Source organism: Sprattus sprattus, assembly GCF_963457725.1.
Source record: "Sprattus sprattus genome assembly, chromosome: 16".
Lineage (NCBI taxonomy): Eukaryota > Metazoa > Chordata > Actinopteri > Clupeiformes > Clupeidae > Sprattus > Sprattus sprattus.
The window spans coordinates 29,754,305-29,769,304 of NC_137914.1; the positions used below are offsets into that span (position 1 = coordinate 29,754,305).

The 15,000-nt window shown below is 46.5% G+C and overlaps 1 protein-coding gene across 1 annotated transcript in view; it reads left to right on the forward strand.

The window, feature by feature from the left end:
* fibcd1a (fibrinogen C domain containing 1a) overlaps nucleotides 1-15,000 on the forward strand; it is a gene marked incomplete at both ends in the record, with an annotated part of 121,949 nt that overhangs the window by 48,591 nt on the left and 58,358 nt on the right. The window lies entirely within an intron of this gene.

The window sequence follows — 15,000 nt, forward strand, 5'->3', positions numbered from 1 at the left end:
CTATCATCGTTACCTAGGCCTGCACACAAATCCCATAAAGCTTGATGCTGTATCATCTCATTTTATGACAGATGACTTCAAATGACTTTACACTGTCATGCTGCCATTTTGAGTAATTGTGCTGACAGCTCCCATAATGTTTGATGCTAGGACGGATCATGGCTTAAGTGTAAATGTGTATAAATGTATACGTGAAAAAGAGTAATGATTGTAAAACGAATGCAGTATTGGGATGACAGACAGCACAGTGGGGTAAGAGGTGAGTGTTCTCTTCACACACTGATGTTCTTATGTTTACCTCAGGTGTGTGTGTGTGTGTGTGTGTGTGTGTGTGTGTGTGTGTGGGGGGGGGATTATTACACTCTCTGTGCCGGCTCCAGGCAGCCCGGGTTGTGTGTCTTCTACAGCAGTGGAGTGTGTGTGTCTTCTACAGCAGTGGGGTGTGTGTGTGTCTTCTGAAGCAGTGGTGTGTGTGTGTGTCTTCTGAAGCAGTGGTGTGTGTGTGTCTTTTACAGCAGTGGGGTGTGTGTGTCTTCTGAAGCAGTGGTGTGTGTGTGTCTTTTACAGCAGTGGGGCGTGTGGAAGCACATTCAGCACTTTAGCAATGCAGCTGGAGAGGTAAGAGCAGGAGAGAGAGGAGAGTGGTGACTGTAGCCATACCAGAAATAACAAATACTATTGGTAATATCAGCAAGAAAGAGTACTAATGTAGCTGTAGAAAATAATATCAGTGTTGGTAATATCAGTGTTGGTAGAAGACTTCAAACCTTGGTGTGGTGGTGACTTTAATAGTAATAGCAGTGGAATGGTAGTAAGTGTAGTTGTGTTACTAGTTCTGCTAAAACTCAAGGAAGTGCATTACTGACCTATTGTGCTCAGTGTAGCACTGTGGCAATGCAGCTGTAGAATGTGCACACAGGAAAGAGAGAGAGAGAGAGAGAGAGAGAGAGAGAGAGAGAGAGAGAGAGAGAGAGAGAGAGAGGAGTTGAGACTGAAGGGGAGTTAGTGAGGTACACACAGGAGAGAGAGAGAGAGAGAGAGAGGAGTGGTGACTGACGGGGTACACAGTAGCACATAGAGTAGTTATAAAGCAGAGGCAGGATCCAAAGTAGACGCGATAGCTTGTGGTGGGAAGGTTAGTGAAAGTAGTCATTCACAAAGCAGAAGCTAATAGTAATAACTGCAATGGTGTTATTATAATTTGTGTCCTTGTAATGATCATAGTAGCAGCCTCAACAGCAGAGTTTGCTGCAGAGAGGAATGCAGTCGTGTACTGATTGTTGAGGGTAGAAGCAGTAGTTTTACTGGGTGTAGTGTAATGCTACTGATTGTAGTGGTGTGGTACTGATTGTAGTGAAATGATACTGATTGTAGTGTCGTGTACTGATTGTTAAGGGTAGAAGCAGTAGTTTTACTACGTATAGTGCAATGATTCTGATTGTAGTGGCGTGGTAATGTTTGTAGTGAAATGATACTGATTGTAGTGACGTGGTACTGATTGTAGTGTTGTGGTACTGATTGTAGTGGCGTGGTACTGGTTGTAGTGTTGTGGTACTGATTGTTGAGGGTAGAAGCAGTAGTTTTACTGGGTGCAGTGTGATGATACTGATTGTAGTGAAATGATGCTGATTGTCTAGGGTAGAAGCAGTAGTTTTACTGGGTGTAGTGTAATGGCAGTTTCTGTCCTATTTCTTACTGGACGGTGTCAGGTGTGAAAAGTGTGTCAGTTAGTGTGTCTGAGGTGGTTGAGGAGGCACAGCTGGTGAAATTGCACCAGATGAGATGGGCTCACTCATACACACACGCACACACACACACACACACACACACACACACTTGGCCGAGATGGGTTTTCCGTTTCTGCCGGCCACTCAGTCGGCCAGGGAGTGAAATCTATCAAGCTGCTTTCAATTTAAGCCTGTGAAGTTGGACCTGTCTCTCCGAGCACTAGTCCCCCCCCCCCCCTGCCCCCACCCCCACACAGCCCTCTGGCTGCTCTGCAGACCTCCGGTCAGCTCTGTCTGCGCCGTCTCTCCGCCATAATTGCCGTGTTTTTTGGCATGCCCGTTTGAAAGGAAATGGCATGCTGTGCCATCCCCGATGGGTCTGACGGAAATGGTGATGAGGGGGCAGAAGTGATGTTAATACCGGAGGGCGAGAGAAGAAAAAAAACTCTACTACTTCTCTTCTTTTTTCCCCCCATTTTCCATCTTTCACCATTTTAATTTTACATGACCACCAAAGGTCTGCCACTCCAGCGTTCGTGGCTCCATTCATATGCGCAGGGCTGTGGAAACCCTTTGCTTGGTGCTGTCTTAAAGCAGTCTGGCCCTGCATACTCAAACAGTCACACCCACAGGCTAAGCATGCTCATGATTAGCGACCGGCTGCAATGGTAATCCTGGGCTCTGTATGGGCCAGGAGGAGCGTTCATCTTGACCGTTCAACTCTATCTGTCCTCTGCACTGTGTCACATACAATCTGAAGAACTGCCTCTGGCTGAAGGAAGTTTCTTTTTCTTTTTCTATTATTATTCATTTATTCACTAAAAGGTAAGGGATCAAAGTAAATATTTGATGAATTGTTGATGGACGCCGGGTAGTGTATAAAGTGCCATCACTTAAATATTGACTTATGTTGCAAGGCAAATCTAACAGGTTATATGTAGTGTATGAGTGTACTCGGACAGGTAGATTCCGGCGCGGGTCTGGCCTGGATCTGGTTGGGATCTGTATTCAGCCTCTGGCCTCCGCCTGGCTCCTTCGTCTTCCTAGACAGCCTTGGCCTCTTCAGCCTTGGCCTCTTCAACTGCGCACAGACGATACACTCCTGCCCAAGGCCTTCTGCTCACAATGTATGGGAGTAAAGTGTGCAATATGATTTTGCGTTGAATGTTGGCGCCTCAGGAAAGGGTGTGTGTTCTCCGTCTCTCTCTTAACACACTTAAATAACACTTAATACGGTGATACCTTTCTTTACACACAGAGAAGTCTTAACACTTCATACAGAGATGCCTTTCTCTTTACATACAGAGAACCGTTAACACTTAATACAGAGATGCCTTTCTTTACACACAGAGAACTCTAAACACTTTATATAGAGATGCCTTTCTCTTTACACAGAGAGAACTCTAAACACCTAATACAGAGATGCCTTTCTTTATACACAGAGAACTCTTAACACTTAATACAGAGATGCCTCTCTTTACACACAGAGAACTCTTAACACTTAATACAGAGATGCCTCTCTTTACACACAGAGAACTCTTAACACTTAATACAGAGATGCCTCTCTTTCAAACAGAGAACTCTTAACACTTAATACAGAGATGCCTCTCTTTCAAACAGAGAACTCTTAACACTTAATACAGAGATGCCTCTCTTTCAAACAGAGAACTCTTAACACTTAATACAGAGATGCCTCTCTTTCAAACAGAGAACTCTTAACACTTAATACAGAGATGCCTCTCTTTCAAACAGAGAACTCTTAACACTTAATACAGAGATGCCTCTCTTTCAAACAGAGAACTCTTAACACTTAATACAGAGATGCCTCTCTTTCAAACAGAGAACTCTTAACACTTAATACAGAGATGCCTCTCTTTCAAACAGAGAACTCTTAACACTTAATACACTGATGCTTCCCAGCCGGGCTCCCAGCTTACGCACAGCAGGTGCAGGATCCCTCCACTGCCTGCGTTTCAAAAAGCCGCTTTGGCAATTATTGTTTGTTTTTGTGGGCTTAATGTTCGAATGCATTACGCTTTAATTTAGTCGAATAAATCACCAGCAGGAGAAGCTACGCAGCAGTTCAACAGCATCCGTTAGGAAAAACATGATTACGCCATTGATTTTCTCTCCTCAGTCCAGAAGGCAGTGGGTCACAGCAGACTCAGGCAGTCCGAGACAACAGGCAAAGCACATTAATAATGTTTTATTTAATTCAGCTCCGCTTTAAGAAGTTAAATTGTCAGCAGGAACTATTATGGTAATTTACAGAAATGCCTTGTTTTTGTAATCATTTCCAGCCATAACACACAGCATAAACCCATCTTCTAGGGACACCGTTTCACTTCTCTCCCGAGTCATGTTGTGATGGGACTGTGATGTGATAGACGATGTGTGTGTGTGTGTGTGTGTGTGTGTGTGTGTGTGTGTGTGTGTGTGTATGTGTGTGTGTGTGTGTGTGTGCTTGTGTAATTTGGACTATGTTCAGCATCTTTACTTGCTTTTGAGGGTCTCCTCATGTCGTCCCCAAATGTGACAGGTCATCAACTGATTTCTGTAATTCTTCAAACAAGCCTTCCCCCCAGGATTGCTATTAAACCGGCTCCACAACACAGTTCACAAAACACAACACACTTTTCCTTTTTTCTTCTTCTTTTCAATTCCAAAGGAGATAGTGTGTGTGTGTGTGTGTGTGTGTGTGTGTGTGTATGTGTGTGTGTATGTGTGTGTGGGTGTGTGTGGGTGTGTGTGTGTGTGTGTGTGGGTGTGTGTGTGTGTGGGTGTGTGTGTGTGTGTGTGTGCTACGTGCGTGTGTGTGTGTGTGTGTGTGTGCGTGTGCGTTCGTGCATGTGTGTATTTTAGACTGTGTGTACAGCAGCCTTTTTTCTCTTTTCTTCTTTTCCAAATACCTCCATAACGGAGATGTTCAAGCTGAGGCTTTGTCTTTGTCTTTGTGGCCAGAGGATCATATTCTGACTCCATTAAGTCCTGTCTTAAAGCAGACTCTGGAACTAATCAAGCCCAGCTCTGGCCCACATACGGCACAGTGTTGGGTGCTGCAGTGCACATTTCCCTGCCTGCTCATTTTCCTCAGCAGTCCATCCATCACTCTGAGGCTGCTGTTTGCCTACACAGCATTGTGGTACAGCGCAAAGTTACTTTATCATTCCAAAAGAAGCCCAAACGTACCTGTTCTCATTAGTTCACATTAGCTCCGCTTTTGCTCCGGGTGTCCTCCTCTTCCATTCTGTCTGCAAAGCTAAACTCTTGGACAGTTTTGATGTATAATATTATGTTAAGGTGGAAAGTCTGGTCTAGTGATACCAGATCAATTTTGAAATGTTGATGCACATGGCCGCAGATTGTGAGACACACCAACTTACCCACCCACACACCTACACACCAACTTACCCACCCACACACCTACACACCAACTTACACACCCACACACCTACACACCAACTTACACACCCACACACCTACACACCAACTTACCCACCCACACACCTACACACCAACTTACCCACCCACACACCTACACACCAACTTACACACCCACACACCAACTTACCCACCCACACACCTACACACCAACTTACCCACCCACACACCAACTTACACACCCACACACCAACTTACACACCCACACACCTACACACCAACTTACACACCCACACACCTACACACCAACTTACCCACCCACACACCAACTTACCCACCCACACACCTACACACCAACTTACACACCCACACACCAACTTACCCACCCACACACCTACACACCAACTTACCCACCCACACACCAACTTACACACCCACACACCTACACACCAACTTACACACCCACACACCTACATACCAACTTACCCACCCACACACCTACACACCAACTTACCCACCCACACACCAACTTACCCACCCACACACCTACACACCAACACACCAACTTACACACCCACACACCTTCACACCAACTTACCCACACACCTACACACCAACTTGACCATGAGCAAGATCCTAAGGGTAATATGGGTGGGTCAGCGCAATGCTCCCACACGTCACATGAAAGCTGTAGTATATGCGCCATGGGCTTGTTGCTCATTGCCATCAATAAAATGAGCCCCCCACACACACACACACACATTCCCTAACGTATGTAATGCAAATGGTTGACCATGTGTGGTAGGGTTGCCTGTCTTAGTTCTCTTACTGAGTTAGTTTCTACTCGTGGGGGCCCAGTGTCACAGTGCTGTGCTGAGCTGCAGAAGTCCCGTTATTTGTCCTGTGTGACGATAGACCTGGAGAAGAGAGGGAGGATGCTTTGGGTTTGGGGTGTGCTTGTGACTTTTTACATGAATGAATGTGTTTGTGTGAATGTGCGTGTGAGAGAGTGTATGTGTATGAGCATGTTTCTGAACATGTGTGTATGTTTGTGTGTGTGTGTGTGTGTGTGTGTGTGTGTGTGTGTGAGAGAGTGTATGTTTATGGGTGTGTTTGAGTACATGTGTGTATTTGTGTGCTTGTGTTGGGTGTGCGTGTCCGGGCGTGTGTGTGTGCGTGTCTGCGTGTTTGTGTGTATGTGCGTGTGTGTGCGTGCATGTGTGTGTGTGTGCATCTGTGTACACAGCTAAGTGAACCTGGGAGCTCAGAGAGGCTGAGAGGAGAGAGAAAGAGAGAGAAAGCTCGCTCTGTCCTGAAGGAAGCACTTCTACATTAGTCTCTGCCCTCTTTCTCTCCTCACTTCAAAGTCTGCTATCTGGGGCGGGGCTTAGTGGATTAGAAGGAAGCTGATTGGGTGTGAAGGGGGGTCATTGGCCAGCAAAAGGCCCTGTCTTTGAAGTGGAGCGGCGTTGATGTATTTGGATGCTGTTGTGTCTTTGGGCTACTCCTGAACTCCCACAGTATGGGAGAGAATGGACACTGCTCTGGGTAGATTGAGCCGAGAAACGAGGGCCCAAGGTATGAGGACCCAAGGTATGAGGACCCAAGGTATGAGGGCTCAAGGTATAAGTCCTTTGGACACTCTGATTGGGGCAGATTGTGGTTCATCCCCTTAAAAGAGCTGCAGGTGCACTCCATTTCTCCATCTCTCTATCTTGCCCTCCCTCTCTTGTCTCCTACTCCCTTTCTCCATCTCTCTATCTTGCCCTCCCTCTCTTGTCTCCTACTCCCTTTCTCCATCTCTCTATCTTGCCCTCCCTCTCTTCTCTCCTACTCCCTTTCTCCATCTCTCTATCTTGCCCTCCCTCTCTTCTCTCCTACTCCCTTTCTCCATCTCTCTAGCTTGCCCTCCATCTCTGATCCCTGTTGAGTGCCAACACACTCTGCCAAAACAGGATACCAGCTACGGCAGACTGGACCAGGGCCAAATCAGGGCCAAATGGGCCTCCGTCTCACCTGCCAGCTGGGTTCATTCAGTAATGCGGCTTAGACATGCCCTGAGCCACGGCTGAGTTGTGGCTGAGTTGTGGCTGGGCCTCAGCATCTTTGATTCTGCCAGCATGGGTGACCTCCAGACAGATTTGCTCCTACCTGGTACCTTTGAACCAGCCAATCAGAGTCCAGGGATCGCCCTGGCCCCGTCCTCAGACACCCTCTGCAGTTCAGGTAGAAGTGTTCAAATCTCCCCTGAGCCTCTTAGGGGCCTCATTAAGGACTTGATCAGCTGTAAAAGGATGGCAGGGGCTTAGCTTCCTAAAGGTAGGAGCCATAGTCCCCCGCAGAGCCTTCCCCCGCATTAGTGCTCTCTACTTTTAACAGCATGCATACTTAATCCTAAAGCCCTTCACTGAGCTGCTCCTAGCTTAGCAGCCAAGAGGAGATCGGGGTCATCGCATGACCTCTCCTGGACAGAGCGCCTGCTCATTAATGTCGGAGCTTTCATAGGTTGCTCTCTATGGGCCATAAGGACTTATGCAGTTATTCAGTCGTTCAGTTCAAACAAAGAAAAGAGGAGAACAGAAAAGAACAGAAGAGAACAGAATGGAACAGGACAGAACAATAGATGAATTGCTGTCATTCCTAGAGTTCCAGAATGGAACATCAGAGCGGGCATTTGGTTAAGTAGGCTTAGATTACAGATTTATTTAGTTAATTCAGTCGGGCCAATTAATTTCAACAACGTAATTACTGTACAACTGGTGCTAGTGGAATAGCATATGTTATCGTGGTTGTGTAATAAGGCTTAATTAAACTGTTGGTGCATTTTCAGTGGATTTAAAGGCTATGTAATTGTTGAGTTTGTACTTGTTCAGAGCATAGTAGTGTATTAGGCAGGTTTTGTTTTAACTCCAGTGTTTTTGTTCAACACAATTCTAAGCAATGCTTCTTCTGATAAGGTGGGCGGAGAACACACACACACACACAAAGAAAGACACACACACACACACACACACATTCACTGAAAAATCCACAGACACATACTCACCTAGAAGCATACACGCGCACACACACACTCAAATACACGCACAGAAAAATACACACACAGGCATACTGTCAAGTTGTCCGAGTTTTTGTTAGTTTTACATTTCCCCAACTTGAAAACAGGACTGAAACATTTACTTGGAGGTGTGGGTACTGGATTCCACTCAATGCTGAATGACTGAAATGACTGAGTCGCAGGCAGTAGCTACGTTTCCACTCTCTTTTCTTTTTATTTTCAGTTCAGCAGTTGTTCATCTGCCATTAATCATTTGCCATTAGCCATTAAGCATTAGGTAAAAAAAAACCTTTAAACACAAACAGACATGGAACACACATTAGCATCCAGCATTTCACACAACAGTACACAAAACCAACATGTACAAATGCTGAATTCAACGAATTCACAGATTAGTTCAAAAAAATTATCTTAGAAAAATATACTTTAAAAGTTTAGCAGCTTAAATGTTATCAACTCGAAATACAAATGTGTGCAACAACACAATGCTCAGTATAATTTAATCTTATAAACAGTCATTTGCATGTCCATCTTCGAACGCAACAGTAGCAGACAGTCGCTGCCGTAACGAGCTATTTTTTAGCCCAAAACGAGGCAGGAGAAACAGCTGACGGTGGAGGGAAGATTTGAAACAATTGAAAAGTTCTTTCTCTTACCGGCTGCCTCTCCAGATTTCGTAAATGTTCGTATGTACAACACACCAATACGCAGTTTACTCAAATTGTTTTCTGTGGTGTTTCTCTTACTGTATTTCACAACGATCTCGTCCTTCCTTATCTTAATTAGGCACCTTTCATCCTCATGTCTGTCGTATGTATGACGTAGACTCTCTTTGTTGCGTTGGATGGAACTTTGCGTCAATGCTTTTAGCTGGTGAGTACTCCCGCTCACGATTTAAAGTGAAACCACCACTATTTTTTGTCAGTTTTTTTTCTTTTTTTTTCAGTGTATTTTCTTAAACCCCAAAGTAAATTTCAAAACACAGTTTGACTCGACACATGCACTCACACAGATACAAACCCAACACACACACACATACATAAGCTCAATCGCAAGTGCATACCCGCGTGTGTTTGTGTGCGTGCGTGCGTCTGTCTGTGTGTGTGTGCGTATGTGTGTGTGTGTATGTGCGTATGTGTGTGCGTGTGCACACGTAAAGCCAGCGCTGTGGAAGGAGTTGGCTGTTTGCTGCTCTGGCACGCATGAAGTTCCAGTCTGCGGCGGAGTTGAGAGTTTGGAATGAGACTGAACCCTGGCTGTCCTCTGCACTAATCATTCCCCAGAGCGCCTCAGGAACCGGCCGCTGATGGAGGCTGATGGAAGGGAGTGGGAGGAACTAATGTCATTACGTGCTGCAGGGTTTGTTGTTGCACCGGGAAAACAATAGAGAGGTGCGACTGACAAGCTTGTCATCAGACAGGCATCAGCTGCACGGCCGCAAGCGTCACATCTCATTCATCCTACTCATCCTGTTTGTGTGTGTGTGTGTGTGTGTGAGAGAGAGAGAGAGTGAGTGTGTGTGTGAGTGTGTGTGGTGTGTGTGTGTGTGTGTGTGTGTGTGTGTGTGTGTGTGTGTGTGTGTGTGTGTGTGTGTGTGTGTGTGAGAGAGAGAGTGAGTGTGTGTGTGAGTGTGTGTGGTGTGTGTGTGTGTGTGTGTGTGTGTGTGTGTGTGTGTGTGTGTGTGTGTGTGTGTGTGTGTGTGTGTGTGTGTGTGTGTGTGTGTGTGTGTGTGTGTGTGTGCTGACCTGCTGCTTCTGTGTGGTTCTCTGTGGGGTAGGGGTGGGCTAGCTGTGAAGTTCCTCATGTTAGATGATTGACAGGCTGCAGGGAGGCTGTTGTCTTCTCTGCTCAGCCAACAGCTCTGCTCTCCATCACACTGACAAGAGCAGTGTGTGTGTGTGTGTGTGTGTGTGTGTGTGTGTGTGTGTGTGTGTGTGTGTGTGTGTGTGTGTGTGTGTGCTGGCTCTGAACGCTCGTTTCTCTCCTATTCTTCTTTCTCCCCTCCCTCTGTTTCTATCCTCTCTTCCATCTGTCCTAATGTCTTCTCCCCTCCCCTCCTTTTCTCTCCTTCCCTCTCTGCTCATTTATGCTCACCACTCCCTCCCTCTATCTCTCTTCTGTCCACCTCTCCTGTCCTCCCCCCTCCTTCAGTTCCTCTGCTCTTTTGTCTCCTTCTCTCTTCTCCTCATCTCTTTTTCTCTTCTCCTCCTCATCTCCTTCTCTTCTCTCTCTACCTCTCCTCTCCTCCTTCTCTTGTCTCTCCACCTCTCCTCTCAACTCCTCTTTTCTTCCTCTTCTCACGCTGCCTCTCCTTTCCTCCTCATCTCCTTCTTTTTACTCATCTGTCCTCTCCTCCTCATCTCCTCCTCATCTCCCCTCTCTTCCTCTCCCCAGATATTATTATCTTCCTCTCATCTCCCTCTCATTTTGTCTCCTTCTCTTCTCTCTCTCCTCTCCCCTCCTCCTCATCTCATTCTCTTCTCTATCCACATATACTGCTCCTCTCCTTCTCCCCTCTTCAGTTCTTCTGTTCTCCCCAGATATTCTCATCTTCCTCTCCTCTCCCCTTGCCTTCTCCTCCCCTCATTTTGTTTCCTCTCCTCCTCTCTCCACCTCATCTCGCATGACTTCTTTTCTCTCCTCCTCCCCTGTCTTTCTCTCCTCCTCCTCTTATCTGTCCTCCTCCGTTGTCTGTCCCTCCTCTCCTCTAACTTAGCAGATGGCTCTCCAATACCACTGCCACACGCAATTGACTTTCTCTTCTTGTTGTTGTTATTGTTTTGTTGTCATTTCCAAATCAAGCTGAGCCCAAACTTCCATGAAAGCCTCTCCAGTAACACATTATTGCTCCTCCCCGGTAACCTGCGGTGCAGTTCTCTGCCGCCGAGGTTCAGTAGCCACGGCGAGGGAATCATTTCACATTGATTTCCCATCTGAATGGAGAGCGGGCCCGTGGATGGGATAGACTGATGATCGCTCTCTGGGTGCAGGGCTGATAAGCCTCAGTGCTTATTGGTGACTTGAAAGGGGGGTTGGGGGGGGGGGGGTTGGGTGGGGCGCACTGTGCCACCACACCCCCTCAGGCCAACACTGATAACTGACCAAAACATCATATCTTTGTCTGCGGGGTGGAGGGGGGAGTTGATCTGGTTTAGAGAGGGAATTATCTGCTGCTGAAATACGATGGTCAGCACAGAGCAGATAATGCCGTCACAATTCAATCCCTATTCTCCAGCTCTCAGCATTTTTTTTTGTGTGTGTGTGTGGGGGGGGGGGGGGGGGGGGGGGGGGGGGCGGTTTGGGAAGGGACGGGTTTGCATTGTGCCCCCCAGCAGAACAGACCACATGCATGCACCCTGTATAGGTTTTTTTCTGTCTAAATCATGTTAGGGTCTCGCGATATTGAGAAAGCAATGCCTGCTGGGAGTCTTAACATTCACCGTATTTACCGTAAAATCATATTTGCCCCTCCTGCTCAAGGCAAATAATAACCCCCTCTCTGCACTCCTCTAGTTGTTTCCATATCTTGCCATGCTTTAAGGTGCTGTGCTGATTGAATAACGCATGGCCACTAATGCGTTACGGAGGGCGTAATCCCACTCACGAAAGGGCAGAGTTCTGACTCTGTCACCCTGTGATATTAAGCATGATTCTCACTCTCCCTCTCTAATCTCCTCTTCCCTTTCCATATAAAGAGATTAAACAGGGGGCCCACGGCCAGAGGGGAGGATGTGTGTGTGTGTGTGCGGGGTGAGGGTTAAATTGTGCTGCTTTGATTTGCATTCTCTCTGGGAGAAGATGTTGAAACATGCGGCTATGGCAACCTTATGAGTGTACTTAGACCGCTGTGCCAATGGGAAAGTATACTTCTTTTCTTAGAGAAGGTGTTAAACAGCTGCTACTGCAACCAAAAGCAGAATAGATCTGAGTTGGTGTGACTAAACTAACCCTGTGTTGATGCCGTACACACACACTCTAACACACATACGCACACACACCCTCACAGACTCACACACACTCACAAAGACACACACATTATTGCTGTTTGGCGCAGAACTAACCCTGTGTTGATGCCAGACACACACACACTTACACACATACGCACACACACCCACACAGACTCGTACCAATTGTAGTGTCCTCCATTAAGTCACTTCATTATAGATGCTGTCGGAGTTTTCAATATTCCGTTTGTTTGAATAACTAAGGAATTGTCACAGAAATATAAATGTGACACTCCAAATAGATTAGACTAAAACAAACAGATGCAAGTAAAACAAATAGATTCAATTGAAAAACCATATGACTGCTAGCGCCTCCAAAGCTCCAATATTCCAAACGACAGGTTCCACTAAATAAAATGCCCAAATGCCCAAATGCCCTAGCCCGGTGTGTTGACATCTTAAGTTAACACTGGTGAGGCGATACCAATCAAATTCCAGGTGTCAGTAATTAGCTCTTCCAGCAGAGTGGATCAACCATCAATTAAAAGAAAATCCAACTAAAGTACAATTGGCTCCTACACGCTCACGTAGACACACACATTATTGCTGTTTAGAGTAGTACTAACCCTGTGTTGATGCGTCTTGCTATTTCTTAAAGAATTTGGTATGTGTGCAGCTGCTGCATGCCAAAGCTCCTGGTAATGAGTAGGTGGTTCATTAACTCTACTGTGCTAATAAGATCATATACAAATGCTTCTCTGCCAGTGGTACACACTTACACACATTAGCACACATACTCACACAGACTCACATATTGTTGCTGTTTGGAGTAGCTAAACCAGAGGCTGATGTGTTTTCGGTATGGGGGGATTGTTTAACTCCCCAAGCACCCCACCCCCAAACACACACTCACACACAGACACACACACACACATACACAGAGAGAGAGAGAGAGACAGAAAGAGAGAGAGAGAGAGCGAGAGAGAGAGAACATAATTCTATTCTTACACAATCTTTTCTGGTGTACCCAGCATATGAGCGACTGCAGTCAGCGATTCTTCAGCAGTTATTCCAAGAGCCTCCCAGCTCTACCCATCAATCTAGAGGTCTGCGTCTGACACATTTTTCAGTCCCGCTCCCACAAGACCCTGTCCCACTCCCGTCGCTCCTGCAAAACTATGTTATATATTGTCCCGCTTCCTACCGCACCTTTCCCGTTTTGTCCCGCTCCTGCCCGCAAACTGACGCAGGCGGACATTTACATGGGATGGATATGGTGTCCCAATGGTGCCCGCTCCTGTGAAAATATGCTGTGCGTAAACACCACCAATCTTGCACCCGTTTACGTAAATCAGGGGTTGTGTCTCGCCGCTTCCACACAAATACGAGTAACATTCTTTATTTCATTTTCTTCATATAATTGTATATGTAGCTGGTGTCCCGCAGGTCTGGTCTTTCTCCTGCCCCAACACACGCATCAGTTTCTCCCCGCCTGGACCTGCACTGTTTGGCACTGGGTCCCCTGGAGCGCAGGCCTCTCCATCAATCTCTCACAATGCCCCAGCACTGCCTCACCCCGACAAACCCCATGATGCCGATACCAAAAAGGGACACACACATGTTTTTCTTTTTTTCGTACGTTTTATAGATATTTTAAATCTAAATGCTTTTGAAATGGAAGCCAGTGTACAGGCTGTTTGGCGAAGGGGTCTAAGACTTCATGAAGTATAAAACAGCAGAATGTCCTTGTTTTTTAATTACCTGTTTTCTACACAGGCTAGTGTAAAGCTTTAGAGGGTTTGCCATGAAGAATGTGACTCATTGAGCTCTCAGTGGGATTACTGTGAATAATTAAAGGCCTCTTTGGTTGCCTCCTGGATTGGAAGTGGAGCTAAAAGTGGATTTATTCTGCGCCGAGACACCGCTATTAATTTTGAATGGAGCCCAGAGCACCTGTGCAGAATGTTGGCATGTTTTATTGAGGGAATCGACGTGTACTTCAAGATCTCATGGCCTCCAGGTCGACCTGTCTGGCTCTCACTGCTGAATGCATATGTATGTGTGTGTGTGTGTGTGTGTGTGTGTGTGTGTGTGCGTGCGTGCGTGCGTGCGTGCGTGCGTGCGTGCGTGCGTGCGTGCGTGCGTGCGTGTGTGTGTGGTAACGTGTGCATGCGATCGCATATGTGGGAACAGAGGGTGTTTGTGTGTGTGTTTGTGTGTGTGTGTGTGTGTGTAAAGATTGCAAACGCCGGCCTGACTTTCTGAAGGAGTATGGCAATAGTTTCCATGGAGACAGAACTTTGCGCTGTCAGATATGGGCAGGAAGTGACGTTTAGAGAGTGAATTGAGGTTGGTTAGGAGTGGGTCCACAAACCGCAGATCGGAGTTGGTTTGGAGTGAGTCCTGGAATTTGAAATATCACATTGACACAAGAATTCAGACCCTTTGCTATGACACTTGAAATTAAGCTCAGGTGCCTCCCATTGCTCTTCTCCACCTTGACTGTAGTCCACCTGTTATATCTATATAAGGTCTTACAGCTGACAATGCATATCAGAGCAAAAACCCAGCTATGAGGTTGAGGGAACTGCCTGCAGAGTTCAGACACAGGCTTGTGCTGAGCATTGATCTGGGAAAGGCTGCGAAACATGTCTGCTGCATAGAAGGTTCTTAAGAGCACAGTGGCCTCCATAATTATTAAATGAAAGAAGTCTGAAACAACCAGGACTCTTTGTAGAACTGGCCAAACTGAGCAATTGGGGGAGAAGGGCCTTTGTAAGAGAGGTGACCATGAACCAGATGGGGGATGGGAGAAACTTCAGAAGCACAGCCATCGATGCAACACTTGAAGGAGGAGAAGAATGCCTCTCCTCTGTGAAAGACAAAGGGA